Source organism: Artibeus jamaicensis, unplaced genomic scaffold, assembly GCF_021234435.1.
Source record: "Artibeus jamaicensis isolate MK-2021 breed Jamaican fruit bat unplaced genomic scaffold, CSHL_Jam_final scaffold_1964, whole genome shotgun sequence".
NCBI classification, from domain to species: Eukaryota; Metazoa; Chordata; class Mammalia; order Chiroptera; family Phyllostomidae; genus Artibeus; species Artibeus jamaicensis.
The window spans coordinates 39792166-39815584 of NW_026522030.1; the positions used below are offsets into that span (position 1 = coordinate 39792166).

The 23419-nt window shown below is 41.1% G+C and overlaps 1 pseudogene; it reads right to left on the reverse strand.

The window, feature by feature from the left end:
* Window positions 1-1823: 1823 nt before the first annotated feature.
* The window catches only part of LOC119064607 (40S ribosomal protein S3a-like), a 112338-nt pseudogene continuing 90742 nt past the window's right edge, over window positions 1824-23419 (reverse strand).

Here is a 23419-nt window from a genome sequence, read left to right on the forward strand (position 1 = left end):
GACTTCACATCCACGAGGATCAAACTTGCCAGCCAACCTAGCCAGCATCCCTCTTCCTTTTAAACCCTGGAACATGCTTCCCAGTTTCATTATGGCTTCTCAGCTTGTGAAATCTTACTCTCCTCTGGAGGATGCTCCATTCATTGGACCCTGGAGGATGAAGTCATCTGGGCCACCCTCACTCTGTGACAGCACTGATGACAGGAAAACATCATTGCATTTCTTACCTACATTGAAGGGTCAGGTTGGTTATTTTTAACTTAACTGCCATGATAGCTTGCCTCTTGAATGGGAGATATTGTCAAAAATCAGTAGAAAGGCAGGTAGTGTTAAAAAAATATAACCCTCTACCCCACACTTAAGCCCTCCTGGAATTCTTAGTGTAGAGGTGCTCAGAGTTTCAGGTTTATAAAAATCATCTGGTGTTTGTGTTCATAATGCGCTTTCTAAGATGCCTCTCCAGGCAGACTCCGATTCAGCAGATCTAGGACAGGGTCCAGGAACCTATATTCTGGATGAGTAATTCTCTCTCACTGCAGACCAGATCTCCCTCCCAAGCATTATATTTTTATACCTTTTACCCTGAAAATACTGAGTTCTTGCCCTTGTCCTAGTTAAAAGTCCTGAGAAACAACTCTGACTAGGCAGGCACGGGAAAAGAACCATCCTGGGACAAATCGCCCTTGTCCGGGAAGATGAAGACACAAAGCATAGGCAGGATATGGGAGACCAGAAAAGAGACTCCTGAGCCAGACAGACCTCATTTGGTGCCCATCACAGTGCACTGGTCCTCCATCTCTCCAGGTGCCCAGGCAGCTCTGCATTTCCTGCCAAAACCCTGTGCACCTGATAGGCTTCTGTGCCGATCTCCAGGTGCAGAAACCTGGAGGAACTCTCAAGAGTTCCTGGGCTAGGGTGAAAGATTCTCTTGGTCAAAGGAGAAAGTGTGGGAAAGGCGTAGAGAAGTTTCTTTTACCTGAATACTAAATGAATACACATTTCTTAGAGGCAGGGGTAAACATGAGTCCTTTAATGGAGGTCAGACCACTAGCTCATTCATTTACCTTCCTACCTTTGAAAAGACGCAGCCCACCTCTCCGTCTTTGAGATACCCAATGGAGACACGTACTGGGTTTTATATCACAAATAGTTCTTTTGGAAGAAGGTGTTTGCTGAAGCAGCAGATTCCCCTGATTGATTCTTTATTTTGTGCATTAAAATATAATAGGTCTGCTGTTTTAATCCTGGAGCAGAAAGAACATAAAAGGCGTTTGATCTCTGGTTCATGATTGAGCTCCTTGAGTCTTGGACAGATTATTTTTGAATAGGTGCCCTTTGCCCGGAATTCCAGCGAGTACTCCAGGGTCAAAGATAAACTGTGTATCCAGAGATGAAAGGACAGTTGTTTCCCCACAAAGCCTCATAAATCAGTTTCGTACTGTTCCTGTTTTATTTTATTTTATTTCTTTTGGCACCACAACATTGGGGCTGTTTGATGCATTTAACTGAAAATATTTGTATAGGACCCTTCGGTTTTCCCTTGCGATGAAAAGTGTTACCTAAAAAAAACGAGCTGATAAACTGAGAGGCAAAGTGAAGTGAACATCCACCCAGCATCCGGCTCACACAGTCAACATCTGATTGTACTTAGTGGGGAGGAAACTTTAAAAAACCCAATCCAACTTTCATTTCTTGCCTCTTTTATCCTTAAGCTCAGCAATAAACTAGCACTCTTTGGTTAAAAAGTCAAGGGAACAGATGTATAATTCTGGTGCTTCAGCATCTACATCTCAAGCGGAGCATGTAAATTATAAGAACGTTCCTCAGCGCCCAGCGGCGCGAGCCTCCAGGAGCATGCGCAAAGCTGCTGTGCGTCCGTCTGCGGGTTCCGCCCTTTCTGGGAAAGCACTGCTCGCCCCGGCCCGCTGGGCAGTTGGCTGGAGCGTGGTATGAACGGATCCTCTTACGGACGCTGTTTCGTTTCAGAGAGGAAATAAATGGCTGAACTGCACAGAACTGAAACATCAAGATTTGTCAGCTGGTAGGTCACAGGCAGGGCCTGGAAAAGAGACTGTTGATAACTAAGGACGAACATTAGAGGAGTTTAAAAAGCAAGGACTGTGCAAACTCTCCATTTCTGTTCCCAAACACCTGGGTTTTGGTCCACACTGCCTTTGCTAGTTATGTGACGTTAGAGAAGGTACTTAGTTTTCTGCTTTGGAACCTCGGTGTATACATTCTTATTTCAGAGGACTGTTCAGAGGCTGAATAAGAGAACTGTACAAAATGCTTAGCCATGTTCCAATGTAGGTTTTTTTTTAAACATAGGATTCATTACATATTAAAAAGGTGGTAAAGTATTAAAGTTTTATCAACAATTTTAAATTCGAAAACTGCAAAGGACTTTTAAAGCCATCTGGTCTGACTTCGTCATTTGGGGATGGCCTGTGGCTATCTCAGGGGTGACCTGTAGAGTCAGCTGGAGAAGGCACACGTCCCAGTCCTCATGTGAAATCACACTTCCAGACTCCAGGTGCCACCAGGGCAGGGACCTCAGAGGGTATTCAGCACTCGCTGTGATGTCTGGCACTCAGTGGAGATTTGTTCAGTTGGCAAGTGAAACTCAGAAATGCCAGATATGTCACCACAAGAGATCCTTTGTTGTTGTTTTTTGTTTATTTTATTTTTTTGCTTCATGTTTTACTTTCTAGGTCTTTCTGAAGAGTCAGAAATATTGTGAATTGCTTTATGTAGGACAATATTGTGAACAGCTTAATATGTGAACTGAGCAAAAATAATTGGGATATTTTAACAAAAACTGCTACTGATGTGGGACAGTGTAGTTCATCCCTAATTTGTTAGTCAAAGTACTTTTTTAGATGCCTACTTTATGGACTCAGTTGTGTTAAATGAGTTGAGAATGGAGACTAAAGAATTATGGTTGCCAAACATACATGCCAACCATATATGGTTGCCACAGAGATATGCTTAAACAAATGAACAATTCTATTGATTCCCAAAATGCCTTTAGGAATTGGTAGTGGCCCCTTTCCTTAAGAATTAGGGTCAAATAAAGGCATTTCTCCATCGTCTCAAAAATACCCTTTTGTATGGCCAGGTCAAGGTTGTTGGCTTGGTTTTATGCACAGCCATGGTACCTTTGCTTCATCAGCACATGGAATCCGCAGAGGACCCCTTGATGTCATCTGCCATCCCCCATCCCCAGTACCTTCCACTTCCTGCCTCTTAAGGAAGATGGCCAGATGAAGAGCACAGTTAGACTCTGAAAGCCTGTTACACAATGGGAGTAATGGCTGGGCTTCACCATCCTAAATGAAGGACTTCATGTAATTTTTTCTTGGAAATAGACCTGGCCAGGAGAAGGCAGCTTCCCAGGCAGTCCAATAACTTGGTGGTTTGTTAGTGTAGATTGTCCTCTTTTTTTCCTAAACAGTTCAACTCCAGCACCAACTATGATTATCCAATGTATGAAGCAAAAACTTTGCATTTTGATTGAGTGACCTTCTCAAGGAGCCAGTTTAAACAGGGCCACCGTGGACAGTCTTGCAGGTCGTATGTAAATGACAGATGCTGGAGTTGTGCAGAGCTCTTCACTGTGGCTTTGTGGCCCTGAGTTTAAATAATTTCTATTATTATTTGTGTGTTTCCCTGGGAGAGGGGCCACACACAGCCCCACCCCACACAATTTATAACTAGGTTCTTTCTAACATTGCAAAATGCTCTCTGTAACAGCAGTGCTAAGGAAAATAATTTTTTCCATCTTGCTATAATTCTAGCAACATTTTTAACACCTCTTAAATACTAGCACCCCAGGCAAATCCTGTCTAACGCACCCCTTAATCTGGCTCAGTATGGAATAGAATATAAAAAGAGGAAAGAAGAAATCTGTGGTAATGAGAGATCACTGGAGACATTTTAAAGCTCATAAAATACGGATAAACTTCCCATGTGGGATACTTAGGCAATGTGTAAATCACCAATTTTCAGAATTCACTGAAGATCCAAAAAATTAGGAGGCAAGTCTATTTTGGTTCATTTCACTCCTCTTCGAATGAAGGAAATGATAAACGAAGAACTGTAAAACTTTACATCTTTTCAGAGGATTTTCACATGTATGAAGTAATTTCTTTTTAACTGAACGTACAAACTTCTCAGTTCATAATGTCTTTTTGTCACTTATCATTGGTCCATGTAACACCCTCTTATTTTGTTATTTGTCCCTTAATTCCCAACCTGCATTCCTAGTCCTCTGTCCCCAATAACTTTCCAAACTAATATGTTGATTATGGATCTTTAAACATGCATGTGTCCTAGTAAAATATGGTGTATTGTTTGGAATGTGTTTGTGATTTTAATTTATCATTCAATCTTTTTTTATGATTATATGGCTATAACTACAGTTAGCTCAATATTTTTTTAATTCTGCAAGGTATTTAATAGTGTGCAACCACTGAATTTCAAAAAATATTTTAAAAATTGTAGTAAAATATACATAACAATATTTAGGACTTTAACCATTTTTAAGTGTACAGTGTTTTTACAGGTGGACAGACACTCAGTCTACAGAGCCACACCAGCCAGGGCTAAGTGCACAATTTTTTGACATCAGGTACATTCACACTGTTCAATAACCATCATCACTATCCTTCTTCAGAACTTTTTCATTTTCCCAAACTAAAACTAACTAACAATTAAACAGCCATTCCCCATTCACACTTCCCCTCAGTCCCTGGCAACCACCATGGCATCCAGTGTGTTTTATTGTTCCCCTACAGATGGACACTTAGGTTGCCCCCAAGTCCCAGTACCACAAACCACACCACAGTCAATGACCTCATCCAGATCCCCTATAGTCAATGACCTCATCCAGATCCCCTGTGAGGCTGTGCCAGAATTCCTCTGATATATAGAACCAGAAAGGAATTTTGGAGTCAGAGGATATATTGTTTTTTCGGAATGACTGTACCAATTTACATTTCCCCCCAAAGTATACCAGAGTTTCTATTTTTTACATTCTGCCATCTATGAAATTATATAATTAAAATTTTTTTTATCCTAATAATCTTATTTTCATTTCAATTTCATTGTTTACTGAAGATTCTGAATATTTCTTTTTTAATATATTTTATTGATTATGCCATTACAGTTGTTCTGTTTCCCCCCTTCATTTCCCTCCACCCTGCACACCCCCTCCCCCACCATTCCCCCCTTTAGTTTATAACCACGTGTCTCAAGTTCTTTAGATTCTATATTTCCCATACTATTCTTGCCCCCCATCTATTTTCTATCTACTGTCTATGCTACTTATTTTCTGTACCTTCTCCCCCCTTCTCCTCCTCCCACTCCCCTATTGCTAACCCTCCTTGAGATCTTCATTTCTATGTTTCCACTCCTGATCTAGCTGTCCTTTTAGTTTGCTTTTGTTTTAGGTGTGGTTGTTAATAACTGTGAGTTTGCTGTCCTTTCACTGTTCATGTTTTTTTAACTTCTTTTTCTTAGATAAGTCCCTTTAACATTTCATATAATAAGGGCTTGGTGATGATGAACTCCTTGAATTTGATCTTATCTGAGAAGCACTTTATCTGCCCTTCCATTCTAAATGAAAGCTTTGCTGGATAGAGCAATCTTGGATGTAGGTCCTTGGTTTTCATGACTTGGAATACTTCTTTCCAGCCCCTTCTTGCCTGTAAGGTCTCTTTTGAGAAATCCACTGGCAGTCTGATGGGAACTCCTTTGTAGGTGACTGTCCCCTTATCTCTTGCTGCTTCTAGGATTCTCTCCTTCATTTTAATCTTGGCTAATATAATTATGATGTGCCTTGGTGTGTTCCTGCTTGGGTCCAAGTTCTTTGGGATTCTCTGAGCTTCCTGGATTTCCTGGAAGTCTATTTCCTTTGCCAGATTGGGGAAATTCTCCTTTATTATTTGTTCAAATAAGTTTTCCACTCGTGGCTGTTCCTCTTCCCCTTCTGGTACCCCTATAATTTGGATGTTGGAACGTTTAAAGATGTCCTGGAGGTTCCTAAACCTGTCCTCATTTTTTTGAATTCTTGTTTCTTCATATTTTTCTGTTTGGACATTTTTTTCCTCCTTCTGGTCCACTCCTTTGATTTGAGTCCCAGTTTCCTTTCCATTACTATTGGTTTCCTGTGTATTTCCCTTCATTTCAATTAGTTTAGCCTTCATATGTTCCTCTAATTTGTGACTAAAATCAACCAGTTCTGTGAGCACCCTGCTCACCAGTGTTTTGAACTGTGCATCTGAAAGTTTGGCTATTTCTTCATCACTTAGATTTATTGGCTCTGGGGCTCTGAGTTGTTCTTGAGCCATGTTTTGATATGTTCACGCCTGTTACATATGAGGAGTGGAGCCTTAGGTGTTCACCAGGGTGGGGCCACCCAGGTTTCTGGTTTGTGATGCTGTATGTGGGGGCGTGGTCAGAGAGGGGCCACCCAGGTCGCTGGCTTATGACGCTGTACGTGGGGGTGGGGTCAGAGAAGGACAATAGCAGTTTCCTCTGCCGCTTCCCACCCCTGGAGCCTGTGTGGTCCGGTAAGTCTCACTGCTCACTCCATCACCAGTTTATCTGTGCGTTAATGTGTGACTGTGGGTCCACCGCCTTGCGCCCTCAGTGGGTTTGCCCATTACTCCACACCTGGGATCCGCCCATGGCTGCCTGAGCACCTGGGTCGTGCACCTGGGTTGCGCGCCTGGGTCAGTCAGGTGGATCTTTCCTGCCCAACCCTGTTCTGCTGCTGGCTTTTCCCCTCTTACCGGTTTGGCCGAAGGATTTGTTGTTGTCAGACTTCTGTATAGTTCAATTTTCTGTGTTTGGCGCGTTTTTGTTGCTAAAACTTTGTTGTTTTTAAACTTGGTTGTGTGAGAAGGTACAGTGCTTCCACCTATGCCTCCATCTTGGCGGAAGTCCCCTGAATATTTCTCAATATTCTTATTAATTACTTGGGCTTCCCTTTTGAGAATTGTCTATCCAATACTTTGCTCATTTTAAAATTGGGCTTCTTACTTTTTTTCTTACTGATTTTTAGGAGTTGTTTGGGTTTTGCCAGTGTTAAGTTCTTGCTGGTTTGTGTGTTACCAATATTTTCCCCCAAATTCTCCTCTTTGTCTGTGCTATTCTTTATTTTGACAGAATGAAATTGATCAATTTTTTATTTTGTGTTTTTAGGACCTTATTCCAGAAGTCTTTTCCCAAACCCTATATAAAAACATACTGTTGTACATTTTCTTTAAAATTGTCTCAGTTTTTATGTTTAAATTTTATTTTGTTTTACTTTAAAATTTATATTCTACATTTTCTGTTTTTAATTGAATATATTTGACATATTACATTGTAAATTTAAGATTTATAATGTTTCTTTTGTACTTGTACCTTTATATATTGTAATATGATTGCCTTTGTAGCTGTATTTGTTACATTACATAATCATAGTGTCATATTGTCCTTTAGATTCACTATATGGTGCACTAGATCACTTTGACTTACATACTAAAGGTTGCAAATTTGTGCCCTTAGACAACATTGGTCTTTTCTCCCCACTCACGATTCCCTGCTAACCAGCATTTTACGCTCTGTTTTTTACTAGTTCAACTTTTTAAAGTATATTTTATTGATTGTGCTATTACAGTTGTTCTATTTTTTCTCTCCTTTCTCACCCTCCTCCCATGCCATCCTCCCTCTAGCATTCCCCCCTTAGTTCATGTCCATGGGTCACACGTGTAAGTTCTTTGGCTTCTTCATTCCCTGTACTATTCTTAACCTCCCCCTGTCTATTTTGTAGCTACCAATTATGCTTCTTATGCTCTGTACCTTTTCCTACATTCTCCCCCTCCCCCTCCCTGCTGATAACCCTCCATGTGATCACCATTTCTGTGATTCTGTTCCTGTTCTAGTTGTTTGCTTAGTTTTTTTTTTAAGGTTTAGTTGTTGATAATTGTGAACTTGTCACTTTATTGTCCATATTTTTTATCTCCTTTTTCTTAGATAAGTCCCTTTAACATTTCCTATAATAAAAGCTTGGTGATGATGAACTCCTTTAACTTGACATTACCTGCGAAGCACTTTATCTGCCCTTCCATTCTAAATGATAGCTTTGCTGGATAGAGTCATCTTGGATGTAGGTCCTTACCTTTCATGACTTCGAGTTTCAAGTTTTATATATCACGTATATGTTGTCATGCAGTATTTGTTTTTCTCTGGCTGATTTAAACTATCTGAATATAATGTGCTCAATGTCCATCCATGTTGTAAATGGCAGGATACCCCTCTTTTTATGGCTGAATAATATTGCACTGTGTATATACCACATCTTTTACACCTATTTGTTGATGGTGTTTAGGTTGTTTCCATATCTTGGTTATTGTTAAAAGTGCTACAACAAACATGGCAGTGCATGTATCTCTTGGAAATACTGTTTTCATTTACTTTGGAAACATGCCCAGTAGTGGAAATTCTGGGTTGTTTGGTAGATCTACTTTTAATTTTTCTTGTGGAATTTCCATATTGTTTTCCATAGTGGTTGGACCAATTTACATTCCCTTTTCACTGCATCCTCACTAGCACCTGTCGTCTCATGTCTTCTTGTTGTTAGCCATATTTGTCTTTCCCACACTTCACATTATATTCCTTAAAAGATGTCTATACAAAAGTAAAACCCAGTCATCGAAAACAAAACAGAATTCCATGTCAATATGTTACAAATTTGGGAAAAAAGAAAATGAACTGGAGCGTCTGTGAGAAATGAGTCATTCCAGGACTAAAACAGTGAAAGTAGCAGATAACTTGCAACATTTCTGTCAGAAAGTAAAGAAGTCCTCATAAGCAAATGATGGGGACCTGTCAGAATGATATAGGTACCAGCTTGAAGGAGCTCCTGCTGCCCGAATCTGGAAAAATTTAAGCAGCAAAAGAAGTATGAAGAGCAATTCATTGTAACCCAATGAATAAAATAAGAGTCCATGAATACATACTTATAATTAAATAGATAAGTTAAAAAGGGGGGAGAAAGAAGATTCTTCCTTCAGACAGAATGCCAGCTGATAAACATGGAGGAAGTGGTGGGGAACAGGTGGAAAATTACTGTTTTGCACTCATCATACAAAGGTTGGTTTGGGCTGGAATCATGAATGAATGCTAAATCTAGGGTGTAAATTCTGGTGGGAACCAGGATGTTTGCAAGGTCTGATAATGCCTCTCCATGCATTATTTATTAGGTGCACTGAAGGAAAGCAGTACATATACAGCGGAGAAGCTGGATAACACCTGGACGTAGTAATACAAATTATCACCAGTGATGGACTTATGTGCCTCTATATGTGATACTTTGAGGGCACAACATTACGTTATTATTCTGGCTGAGCAGATGTATGTAACCAAATCTAATGATAAGGAAACGTCAGGCAAACCCAAACTGAGGAATATTCGATATAATAGATGATCTCTACTGCAAGGCTGAGGAACTGTTTCAGATTTAAAGAGATTAAAACAACATAACATATAAAATTCAGTATGTGATCCTTGACTCTATCCTGTAGGGAATGTTATAAAAAGCATTATGGGGCTCTGACGGGTGTAGCTCAGTGGGTTGGGTGTCATCCTGCAAACTGAAAGGTCGCCAGTTCAATTCTCGGTCAGGGCACATCCCTGGGTTCTGGCATGCAGCTCTGTTGGGGGCATGCAATAGGCAACTAATTGATGTTTCTCTTGCACATCGGTGTTTCTCTCCCTCTCTTTCTCCTTCCCTCCTCCCTTGCTAAAAAAAAGTCTTGTGAAAAAAGGCATTTTGGGTACAGTTGACAAAACGGAATTGTGGACTGTAGATAAAACTTTTGTATCTGCGATAAATTTTCTGAATTGGGTAACTATTGTAGCATTGTGAGAGAATATCTTTGTTCTTAAGAAATATATGCCAAAGTATCAAGGAGAAAGGGGGAATTCACAAATAATTCAGAGAGAAATGAATAATAAAATGTACATAGCTAGAAGAATGAGAACAAATGTGGCAATATGGTAAAAATTAGTGAATCTGCATAAAGGGAATGTGGAAGTTCTCTATGATTTTTACATATTTTCATTAAATATGAAATTATTTCAGAATTGAAAAAATTGGGGGAAAATTACCAATGAAGGTTGTTTGTCAAAAATACTGACACGTGCTAACCATTGGCATTTGCCCCATGCCTTCTGTTCTCCTCCCAGAATGTATTATTAATAGCACTCCTGAAGGCCATATTTGTCCTCAAGATGGACCCATTAGAAGCCAAGGCCTCTCTCGTGGCTTAACTGCCTTCTTTTGCTTATAAGTTTAGTAACATTCTTAAAGGACAGGAGCCATTTGTTGGTGAATAGAGGTTTTAGCTTTTCCTTTACTCAAAATTGTGTGTGCTAAGCCTAATAATTTCAACCTTGCCAAGTCTCTCACATCTTTATTTCCTGACTTGATATTTATAACAATGCTCCATGAGAAATCACCCTTCAATGATACCCTGCACCTGATGGGACTTGTACTCTTGATCTTCGGTTTAATCTCCAGCTCTGCTCCCAAATTCTGTGTGGAGTTCAGAGTCACTTATGGGATGTGGTTTGAGTGGTACCAAAAAAGTCACCTGATGGATTCTCTCTAATACTTTCCTTATCAGAAGTGAACAGACATTTTACAAGTTGACTTGCATTTTTCTTTAAAACACGTTGAAAAATTGTGGCAATAATCACATAACATGAACTTTACCCCTTTAACCATTTTAAGTGCACAATTCAGTGCCATTAAGGACATTCACACTGCTGAGCCCCCATCACTACCCTCTATCCACGGGCACTGTTCCTTCTTGTGAGACTGAAACCCTGTGCCCATTAAATGATAACTCCCTACCTCCCTCTCCCCTCAGACTCTGGCCACTACCATTTTGCTTTATGTTTCTGTGAATTTGATTACTCTAAGTACCACGTGTAAGGGGACTCATACTGTATTTGTCAAATTGTAACTGACTTATTTCACTTAGCATAATGTCCTCAAGTTTCATCCATGTTGCAGCATGTGTCAAAATTTCTTTCCTTTTCAAAGTTGGACAGTTTTCCATTGTATTTATGTACGATACTTTGTTCATTCATTCATCTGTCAATGGGCATTTGGGTTGCATCCTCCTTCTGGCTGCTGTGAATAATGCTGGTACAAACATTTTTGTACACACATCTGTTCAAGTCTCTGTTTGCAATTCATTTGGGCATATACACAGAAGTGGGATTGCTGGATCATATACTCATTCTATTTTTAACTTTCGAGAGACTCCTGTATTGTTTCTGAAGTGGCTGCACTATTTTACATTCTCATCAATGTTACACAAGGGCTCCAGTTTCTCTGCATTACCTGTAACAATTTATTATTTTGTTCTGTTTTGATTTTTGCTAGCAGTCACCCTAATGGGTGTGAGGTGGTATCTCACTGCCATTTGAGTAGTATTCCTCTTAAATGTAAACTCCCTTGAGAAGGAAAAACAAATATTGTCAGACATTAATATTCTACATCAGTTTGTAAGATTTTTTTCCCCATCAAAATGACAGCTCCCTGTAGAATGAAGCAGTTAGCAGAAATGTCTGGGTGGAAAATACTTGTGTGTAGTAAAAAGAGCCCTGAGTTTAGAGCCAGAATATTACTGTCTCTGATGTCTCCATTATCTTACTGCGATGCCTTTGATAAGTCAAGATAATCTACAACAGCCTTAATTTCTTTTATCTGAAAAAAAATGTATGTAATACTCTGTAGCAGTGCCTTTCAGACCTTAGCACACATCCGAGTCTCCTGGAGGGCTTTTTAGAGCTCAGATCTTGGCTGAGAACTGATACTGTCAAAGTTTCTGATTCATTGGATCTTAATTGTATCCTAAAAATGTGCATTTCTATAGGTCATGCTGACGTTGCTAGACTGGGGACAACACTTTGAAAATCACTGCTCTAGAGGTGGGGGGAGGGGTAGGGAGAAAATATGGACAACTGTAATTGAACAATAATAAAATAATTTTTTAAAAAGAAAATCACTGCTCTAAAGAATTGTTTTGGGAGTGGGATAATATAAGTGAAATAATTTCCTGCAACTGTTAAGCACTGTGAAATGCCAGAGATTAATGTAATCATGTGAGGACAGAAAGGCCTCCTAAACTAGGTAGTGGGATCTACTAGAGTGTCACTTTTCAGTACTGCACTAAAATCTCTGAGACTTCAGCATATGAGACGTGGGCCATTAAGGAGAGGATTTCTTGAAGAAGAAGATGAACTTCGGGTGTTCATTTTACCTGAGGCGAAGGTTTGACCAGAACCAGGCTAGTTCCTCTCCGGAGCTGCTGTATCAGTAAAGAATTCAGTTTGCCTGCAAAGGGGAGAGAATTCAGGAAGTGGATATTATACCTATGTAAGTAATTAAGGACTTACTTTTTAGTCCTTAATTCAATTTAGTGACTTAATTGTAGTTAGTATTAATTCAGTGATGCGTGGATTTTAGCATTGAGACCTGTGGTTTTTCCTCCCTTTCTGTCATGTGCCGTACTTTGTGCCATGGAAAGTGGCACACAAAGTTGTTGGTACTTTGTGCCAACAAAGTTGCTGGGTCAGCCATTACCTCTGCTTTCCAGACAGGCGCACTTGGGAAAGACAAGAAAGAAAGGTCACTGTCTCTGTCGGGAAAGTAAAACTTGCCCAGACATTCTCAGCAGGCTTCTATTTATGTGTCCAGAGCTGTCCTTTGGCCATTTGTAGCTTCGAAGTGTGGCTGAGAAATATTTCAGTTTGGCACACTGATGTCCCAAACTAAATTAGGATGTCGTCAGTAAGGCAGAATATATCTATTCCAGCTTCCTATTTTTTCTGCTGCTAGTGATTTTAGAGTAAGGCAGTAAGGCCACTTTAGCTCTATTCTTACTTACTCTTAGTGGGCATAGCTGTTAGTCTGAGTTCTTTTATTCTGATATAACTTAATGTCCTATTTTGGTGGTTATTGTCACCATCAGCACTTTAATGTGTATGGCAGATTGAAGCCTGAGAGCATTTTCACTTATATTAGCTCACTTGTTTCTCCAAGTCACCTTGGGAGGTTGTTTGAGCCCTATTTTGTAGGTTTGGGAATAGTGGCTCCTTTTCCTTTTGTATCTCTTCTGAATCCTACCACTTTACCCCTACGTTTCCATAGCCTGGCATTCTTGGTCCCTCCCAGAATGTGGCATGCTTTCCAAATTGCCCAGTCAAAATCTTAGCCTTTCCTATGTCCCCTTGCCCCTGGGAATGATGTGGCGATGAAGCTAATCAGATGGACTGGTCCACGGGAAAAACATATTAAGAAGCTAAAGCTGCAGATAAACTTTGGCTGTCACTGTATGGAAGTTTTTTTCAGTCTGTGTTCTCAACCAGAGGTTAATGATTTTCTTAGCCTCCTAAGCCACTCACATGTCCTAGAGGCACCTGTGAAGTCCTGCTGATATGTTCTTGAGAATCTCCTTGCAAAAGTGCTTTGTAAACATGAAATATATTTCTTTGTAGTTTCTCTTCATTTTTTTCCTTGTGAGTTTGTGTGGGGAGTAAGTAGAGAAAGAAACCATGTCTTACCAGGAAGATAACATTAAAAGTATTTTTGAAGAAGGGAATATTAAGGGAGATTTGAAAGAAGGAAAGGTGGTAGCTGGGTCAACAGGCTAGTGGCCAGCTGGTGGCCTCAACCAGAGTCATCATTAGAAGACAGAGGGAGGAAGGGAGAAAAAGAAGGGAACACAGCAGTGGGCAGTGAACTAGCCTGGGCAGGTGAGGTGGGAGTGGGTGGAAATGAGCCCTGACACCGATAGTTGCTAAAGACCAAGCTGAAAAGTGTGAATAGCAGGCAGAGAAAGGGGGCCAGCTGCAGGTGCTCTGGTGCAGACAGGAAAGTGGCAAAGAAGATGGGGAGGTAGACTGACTCCAGGGAAGTGCCCAGTGCATGGAAGGGAGATGATGTTCCAGATAAATCAGGAGTCAGGGGAAAAGCGAGCCGCCACAGGTCAGTTTAGCCCACTTGAATCCAATTTAACATTTAGTGAGTCCCAATAGGTAGAACACCACCTCCCTCATTTGTCCATTTTCTAATCCCTAGAACCTGTGAATATTTTACTTTATACTTGGCTAATGTCATTAAATTAATGATCTTGAAATGGGCAAATTAGTTTGGATTATCCAGGTGTGCCCAATGTAATCACAGGGCCCTGATGAGTAAAAGAGGGAGGAGATACGGAAAGACAGAGAGGAGAGAGGGGAGAAGAAGAAAGGAAGGAAGGAAGGAAGGAAGGAAGGAAGGAAGGAGGGAGTGGGGGAAGAGAGAGAGAGAGATGAGAGAGATGAGAGAGATGAGAGAGATGAGAGAGAAGATAATAGAAAAGAAGAGAAAAGAGAGGCTATGAAGACACTGCTGGCTTTGAAACTGGAGAAAGGGCCAAAGCCAAGGAGTGCATATGACCGACCTCTAGAATCTATGCAGGAAAGGGAGTGGATTCTCCCCTACAGCCTTCAGAAGGAATGCAGCCCTGATGACACTTTGACGTTGTCCAGTGAAACCCGTTTGGATGACCTCTAGAACTGTAAGGCAATAACGTATTTTTCCCTTAAAGTCACTAAGCTTTTGGTAATTTATTACAGCAGTGATTAAAGAACGGATCAATTGAGCAAGTACCAAATGGTGCTATGGATTGGGGACTATAAACAGAAATAAAATATTGATTGTAGCCTTTAGATGGGTGCCAGTACAGTGGCCCAAGTCAGGGATCATCAAACTTTGATGTGTGTAGAAATCACCTGGGGAGCTTGCTAAACTAAAGACTCTGATTGACTAGGTCTGAAGGGGCCATGAGATTCCGATCTATGGTGGCTCACTTCTCCCCAGACCCCTACTTTGCTCAGGTGATGCCAATGCTGTTGGTATGGGGACCACACTTCATTTACCAAGGGTCTAGGTAAGTCAGTTCTAGAGTCTGGGCCTCCAAGCAGAGCAAAGCTTTCAGGTTGTTATGATGGAGAAAATAGTTGGAACGATCACATGACTTAAAGTTTAAAGACCTGAAACTTACTAGTAGAGGGAGTTTGGGGCTCTGAGCTTATTTAAAGGATTATTGTGATAATCAAACAAGATGATATATACAAAGCAATAGGTAATTTATAAAGCACAGTATACAAATGCTAGTCTTCAGATGTCCAATGAGAGCAGATTTGTCAAGAAAGCACACGTGTCATGCTGGACTCATACTTTCCTTGCTAAACTGAAGTGAAGGAAGAAATATCTAGATGAAAAGATGCTAACATTTATCCAAGTCATTTTTCTTTTATTTCCTGTAAGTTTTCTGTTCTGTTCTGATTATGATACACATATGGAATAGAACATTTGGAAATCAAAACAAACAAAAAGCTTATAGAAAGTAAATCATTGTCACCTGTAATGCCATAATTCAAAGATAACTAGAAACTAGAGATTTTCCAGGAATTTGGGTTAATTTGACACCCTTTAAGAGTCTATGCAGATTTTTATCCCTTGAATAGTCTCCAAAAGTATAGGATAATTTTACACTATTATTGGTACTGTGTAACTACATTGATCAGAATAATTCCAATCACACCAGGGAATACTTTACCACGAAGCAGTGGTTCTCAACTGCCGAAATTTTGTCATCTAGGGACAGTTCATTGTGTCAGGAAACTTTTTTTGTCACAACTGAGGGGGGAGTGCTATTAGCTTTTGGTGTGGACTCACCAGGGACGCTGCCGAACATCCCACAATGCAGCACAGCAGAGCACCCACAACAATAATTACCTGTCCCAAATTGTCAGTAGTGCCAAGGTTGAGAAGCTCTGCTACAGAGTGGTGGGTTCCACATTTTAGTGGTTATCAGAATCACCTAGAAGGCTTGTTAAACCAAATATTGCCGTCCACCCTCACCACGTTTCTGAAGTCGTGAGTCTGGAAGGAGTCTGTGAATTTGTATTTCTATCACCTTCTCAATGAGGCTGATGTTGCAGCACTTAGAGGACAATTGCCATAAAGCTTAATAGCTACACAACTATAATTGGTCTCATATAAAGTATTAGCTCCATACTTTGTGCCCTGCCCCACATTTAATTAGGCTATCGTCTCTTTCTGGTATAGGCACAGGCCAGGTCTCCCCTTTCCTTTGGCATGTCCTGGGGGTGCTAGGAACAGGCCTTTCTCGTTACTGTGGACCAGATGGTTTCATTTGGCTGTGTGGACTTGGCACCATATAAGACCTGGCACCGAGGACATATGAGTGAGTTGTTGGCTTGAGGAAGACTGACGGAGGGGCAAGTGAATGTGGAAAAAGAAACAGCCATTTTTATTGTGCTTAAGACACTTCTCCCCCCAACAGTGTCTTGAAAACCCAACATGCCTGTGCACAGTCTGCAATTTCTTGCAAAGCACAGTCTTTTAGTCTGAAATGTTAGGCTCCCAACTTAACGTGCTGTCTTATTGGGGTTGGAATCAGGTTAACTTTTCACTGTCATCACACTGTCAGGCCCTAAAGAGAGGAGATTTATTGCTTCTGTCCCTGGGTTCATAATCTTTTCTCCAAGGATCCTTTCTCCCACCTTGTTTGCTATTGTCCCTGACCTTTCGGCGTGCAGGCAGAGCTCACCCGCCTCTAATCCATTTCATATTGAGCTGGGTAAGGGTGGCGACTGAATTCAGCATGAGGAAAACAGAGGCAAGGCTGGGAATGGAAGGCAGGGGCCAGATCTAGGCATGGGTTGGACCAGGAAGTGCCTAGACCCTTTGGTAAGAAACCAAGGAACACATTGACCCTTGTGCTCAAAAAAAGGCCCTAAGTGAGAAACCAGGTGAAAAGTTGGGAAAACACTGGATCTGAGGAGTCCGGGAACTGAGAGCTCACAACTGAAGTGAGGCCTGTTGTTGAAGCCTTTGATGATTTCTGCTGGGCCAATAAGTAAACAGGTGCCAACCTTAAAAAGCTAACCTGCTTATTCTGGTTGATGAGGCAGACTTCAGGGCACGAGAAGAAAAGTCAGCGGTGCTATAGGTGGAGGACGGACAAGAGTGCCCAGGGTGTTTCAAAGATACTGCACAGGCTCCTTTCCTTAGGCTGCAACCACAGCATTTATTTTATTATTTTAATACTTATAATGGTTCCTATTCTATAATAGTCAATATTGAACAAGAAGGATAACAGATGACATTAATTAAGCATTTACTATTCTTACTAGCATGCCAATGTAATTTTCTCCCCCTCTCAAAGGTAAGGAAATGGAAGCTAAAGTCATCTGTCCAACTAAGTGTACACCTGCAATCTGTACTCTGTTCCCTCTGTGAAGGTCACAGTCCTTTCATTAAAGTGGAGGCAATTCGGGTCGCAGGTGGTTTCCCAGATTTCCTCCTAATCATTCTGGAGCTCTTTCTCCATGGAGGGGGATCACCCTGTCTCCCGATATTGTGGGTTCTAACAACTGTATATCGGAGCCTGATATAATTTAGCCACCTCCTTAAGAAAGGTTTTTATTAATTTCCCTTTAAGTATGAAAAAATTCTTAAACCAGTTCTTTTCCACCTTAACCTGCAAATTTTGGGGAGGAAAGTGGATTTCGAGGCATTGAAATGAAATTTGGTAGTATGCTCTGTCACCCTTATTCCGCACAACTGTCCTTGAAGGAAACAAGCTGCAGAGCTCTTGGAAGACCTCCCGATTCACCGGCATGCGTCTGGCCACGTGCAAGTTCCCTCTTTACCTATGTGAGAGAGAGTCATACTAGAGCCTCCTGCAAAACAGTGCTGTATCACTCGAGAATGTTCCACCCCATTCACAAGACTTGAGTAGAGTCTGGGTGGTGCTGTAAAACTGAGTTTATAACACTGAGTCATGGGGAAGGAGGTTTTGGGCAGCAGCTCGGGCCAGGAACAGAACCGAAGAGAGAGGCAGAAGGTGGAGACCAGGATTTAGGGGTCACAGGGGCCTAGGAATCATGGATTAATACATCAGAGTGCCCTGGAGGATCACAGCATCCTAAAAATATCGAGAACAAAGTGGACAGGCCAGTCTGGCTGTTCTTACAGGACAAAGTTTGATAGAAAACCAGGGCTGTGCCTAGAGGCAAACCAGAGATGTGTTTGTTTTGACAGTACTTTCTTCTGGAACCCAAAAGTTGGGGTGTGACAAATTTCTCAGACCTCGCTTTTAAATATGGTATTTTACATATGTTCTTTAAAAATGTTTTTTCATTTTCCCAGCTCCTATCAGAGCAATGTAGCACCATTTGCTTAGAAACCATCAGCTCCACTTTGTAGCCAGCCTGGCCTATGTTCCTTGCCTAGAGCTGTTTTCACTGCAGAGTGAGGTCTCAGTGGGTGTCCCTGAGTTACAAGAAGTAGGGTGTGAGGTGTGTTTTGAGAGCCCCCAAGGCCACTTCCCTCTCAGCAATGCCCACTAGGTGACGCCTGTGGATGGCACAGGCTTTCCAGAGAACTGGCTTCCTCACCGCCTTCCTTGCCAGGCCTACGTCTTGTCTAGAAGAGTCTGAAGTGGTAAGATCCTTAAAGAAGTTATTCTGTACCTAATGCTCAGAGACAGGGCATGTGAGGATCCCAGTCAGCTCCCTTCTTTTGACTGGAATACTGCTATCTCTGCTTAGTCTACGTGATGGTCTAATTATGAAAGCAGGAAAAAAAAAAAAAGAACTTTAGACTTTAGACTTTTTGGGTAGGTTCTGCTTTAAAAATGCAAACAAAATCCCCCAAACTAAGGTGACTTCTGATGGTCCTAGGATGATAAGCTTAATTACGAGCTTTCTGGAAAGAAGATTGGAGTCAGGCATGATTATTTTTCATGGTAAGAGTGGTTTCTACACTGATGTGTGCATCAGAATCACCTGGAAGGATTGTTAAACCACAGTCCTCTGGGAGCCACTCACAGATCCTGATTTAGAAAGTCTGGGGTGAGGCCTGAGAATTTGCATTTGCAACAAGTTCCCAGGTGAAACTGCTGCTGCTATGGGAACCCATTTAGAGAACCATTGCCTCACAGCATTCTGTTGTGACTACGTGGGGGGAGGGGGCTGGGGGCTAGGGGCTGGGACGCTGTGACGCTGTGGAGGGGCAGGGGGACAGTGAACTGTGAAGTGGTGTAAACAAATTCCTTCTTAGCTATGGCGAAATCACTCCCCTGCTTCCTTGTACAGTTTTTCAGATGTTCTCCTTATTCCAAAGAATGTCAACAACACGTTGCGCTTTTGTTAGATAGATCCACCAGGCAGGGATAAGTTAAATGTAACGGCAAGTCGGGGACAAATAACCAGGCAGCTGGGCCATTACTGGAGATACATTGAGGTGATTTATTTAAATTTGCTTGATGGTTTTTTCTAGTAGGGAAATGAAATGTTCTCTCTGTACTGCAGGTGTTCTAGTGCTTTTTTAAATGGCTAGATATTTAAAGTGACAGGCAAGTCAAGGTTAAGAAGGTTATGTGAGAGTACAAAGCCAGTGGTTTCTGAACATCCTGAGTCAAACTCTTTTGTTCCTTTAGAAAAAGTGAGAGTGAATATGTAGGTTTATATTAAAATAGTTAACCCCATTCTATCTCAAACTTCTCTTGAAGTATGTGTCATTACTGCTCAAAGTTTCCTCATGTGACATAGTCTCTTTTCTACAGATTTGTGATTGTTTTGCCTTTTTAATTATTTTCTAAGCTAAAGGTTCTATGCAGCACAAGATAGGTTAGTTTGATGATCTCCATTTCACAAGTAATCCAGTACAGCTAAATGATGAGCTAGACATTACTTGGTTTAAGCATCCAAACGGGAAACACAGAGTCCTAGGCTTCAGTTTTCAGGCCCTACCTCCATTTTTCAGCCCTGTCTTTCCACCTGAACTCCTTCTATTAAAGTAATTCTTGGGAAAATAAGTATTCTATATCCGTGTCTTATCTCCAGTTATAACCGAGGTCCCCTTAAGGTCTGGTGTTTCCCTCCTTCTACTGAAATATTCAGGCCTCAGGTGATAGCAAGGCAGCAGGTATTTTCCCCCTGTATCTTTCATATAATGACCATGAAACTCCTTCCACAAGAACATAGAGGTTTTGTTCTGTTCTGTTTCTAATTTCAGAACAATAAGTTTTTAATGCACCGCCACCCACCGGAAAAAGAGCACACAGTGACTGACAAGGTGAGGTCTTTGTTTGGTTGTATTTCAAATCTTGTACTTTCTGAAATCCCTAACACTTTGGTTATAAATCACTAAAAGGTGGATGTTCTCTAAAATGAATTTTGCATGAAATGTCAGCCAGAGTCAAAGGGACAGCTACAATATTTATGACTGGTGGTATTTCTTAGGGGAGGTAAAGGAAAATGAAGCCAATATAGTTTAGCTTATTACTTGGGGGCAGGGAAGAAAGGGAAGATACCACATTTTTCTCAGTCACCCAGGTAGTTTGTTTATTCCATTTTCAGTGCAAATAAAACCTGTTGTGAACAAGGCACAGGGTGCAAGAGAGTTGATGCATGTGGGTAAAGTGTGAACTAGAAAAAGGGGCAGCTGTGTAAGGGAAAAATAAACAAACTGGAAACTACTATGGTAATGTACTTGTTAGTAGGGAGATTGTTTTACTAAGTCCTCCATGTCTGTAAGACAATCTGATCCTAATCACAGCTTCTGGTCATTTGCCTTCGAAAGCAAAGTGTTCTGTTTATTTGGAGGAGGAAATGTTGCAGAGATAATGTAACATCCAAGTGTCCTTCATTGGCAAGAAAACGCAAACCATCTCTGCCTGCCATTTAATGCAGGCACTAAGTTATATTTTCAAAGTTCTGTTCCTCTAGTCTTTCTTTCTAACTGTATTCTAGTCGCCTGGGTCCCCTGGGTATTTCTGTCCTTGTGCCTTTGCTTGAAAACTCTGCATGTGGTACATTCTCCTCCTTTCTTTCTGCCCAAGTAATGCTTGCTCATAAAAAAAAAACAACACATTCTTTATTCCATTGTATATGTGGATCACATCTTCTTTATCCAATCATCTGTTGAAGTACTGATTCAGACTCTGACCAGCAGTGTTCACAGTGTTGTGCATGTGATGAACAAATTCACACAGACCGCAGAAGTCCTGTGGGGAAAAAGGGGCAGCATGACCACTCTCTGAGTGAGAGAGCACCCCAACCCCTGCCTGGACAGGCAGCATTCTCAAGGAAGGTCTTCATTCACCATTGTCAGGCAGTAATGATCATATAATAGATAACATTCAAAGAACTATGAGGGCTTATTCTGAGTCAGGATCAGTTAGCTAAAGGGCCATAAAATTTGGTAAACAAACTGATTTCATACTTGAACCCTTATCAGAAAATTCAGGACATTCTTAGCAAAGCAGGTTTCACAGGATTTTGTGCATTCTTTCTTAGGACTGTTCACCCCAGGGAACCTCCCATTCCTTTCCAGGGCTGCACCGCCCTCTGTCATTGTTTCAGCCTTATATCAGGCAGGGGAAGTAAGGCAGTCAAGAGATTAGGAGAATTCTTGCAGACAGAATGAGGACTCAGGCTCTGTCAAAGTCGAGGGGTGAGGGTCCATCACCCCCTTTCTCCATAGCCCCCAAGTCCTTACCTGATGGCCCCTTTGTGACCATGCCTGTCTCTCCTTTGAGGAATCTTACCAGTCATTGGCTAACCAGTCATCTGCCCAGGGCCAAGCAGGGTGAAAGAAGTAAGAGGGCAGAGGTGGCATCCCTGCCAGGGAGGTAAGCTTTGTCTCCTTAGTGGCTTATGGTTGCAAAGTCTCTTTACTCAGCCTTAGTCATGGGGGGGGGGGGTGGTTACAGCTTCTGAAACCAGGCAGGGCAGTTCCCACCAAAGGACACTTTGGTTGTTTCCATGTCTTGGCTACCATGAAAAATGCTGCAATGAACATAAGGGTGCATATATATTTGCAAATAAATGTCTTTAAATATTTAGGATAGATGCCCAGAAGAGGGGTAGCTGGGGCATCTGGTAACTGTAGTCTTAATTTTGTGGGGAAACTTCATACTGTTTCCCATAGTGTCTGTACCAGTTTACATTCCCACCAGCAGTGAATGAGGGTTCTTTTTTCTCCACAACCTCTCCAATACTTGTTATTACTTCTGTTGTTGGTAGCAGCCAGAGTAAAAGGTGTTAAGGTGGTATCTCATTTTAGTTTTTATTTGCATTTCCCTAACAGTAAGCGAAGTTGAGTATCTTTTCATATCAATGTTGGCCATTTGCATGTCTTCTTGGGAGAAGTATAGGTTCAGGTCTTCTGACCACTACTCAGCCATTAGATGAAATACTGTCATTTGCAACAGCATGGATGGATCTTAAGAATATTATGCCAAGTGAAAAAAGTCAGACAGAAAAAAGTCAAGAACCACATGATTTCATTCATATGTACAATATAAAACTGAAAGCAACACACGAGAAAAACAAACAAAAACTCATAAACACAGACAACAGTATAGTGGTTACCAGAGGGAAGGAGGCTGGGGTATAATAAAGGGGGTAGGATACAGGGATGGGCAAGAGTAGGTTTACAGTTGTGAGTATGTGAAACACAGAGTTAATAAAGCTACTGCAATAATCATAACCTGTATGTCTTTTTCAATGCAAATAATGGTAAATCTACTTTTGCCTGCCCCTGTATTTGGTGACATAAAATTTGACTCTGGATGGTGGGCATTCAATGCAATATACAGATGATGTATCATAGGAGAGTGCGCTTGAAACCTAAATAATTTTATTAACCAATGTCATCCCAATAAATTTTTACAAATTCTTATTAAAGTACCTCATTGTCTTAGCTCAGTCTGTTGCAACAACATACCACAGACTGGGTGACTTAACAATAGACATTTATTTTTCACAGTTCTGGAAGCTGTCAATTCCAAGATCAAGGTACTGGCAGTGTCTGTTCATGGTCGGCAAAGAGCAGGTTTCTTGCTGTGTCCTCAGACAGCTGAGAGAGCATGTGAATGCCCTGATATCTCTTCTTAGGAAAATACCAATCCCACTCTGGAGGCCGCACCCTCATGACCACATCTGAGCCTAATTCCTTCCTAAAGACTCCACCTCCAAATACCCTCATATTGGGGGTTATGGATTCAACATATGAATTTTGAGGGGACATAAATATTCAGTCCATAACACTCACATACAATACAATTTACAGATTTAAGTATAATTCAGTTGTTTTTTAGTATATTCAGTGTGTAGTCATCACCATAATTGACACTTAGAACATTTTCTTTGCTCCAGAAAGAAACCCTAAACCTATTAGCAGGCTATATCTACATATATCTGTATCTAGATGAATAATTTCTCCATATATTAGCCTATGTAAGATATTTCATATAAATGGAATCATAATATG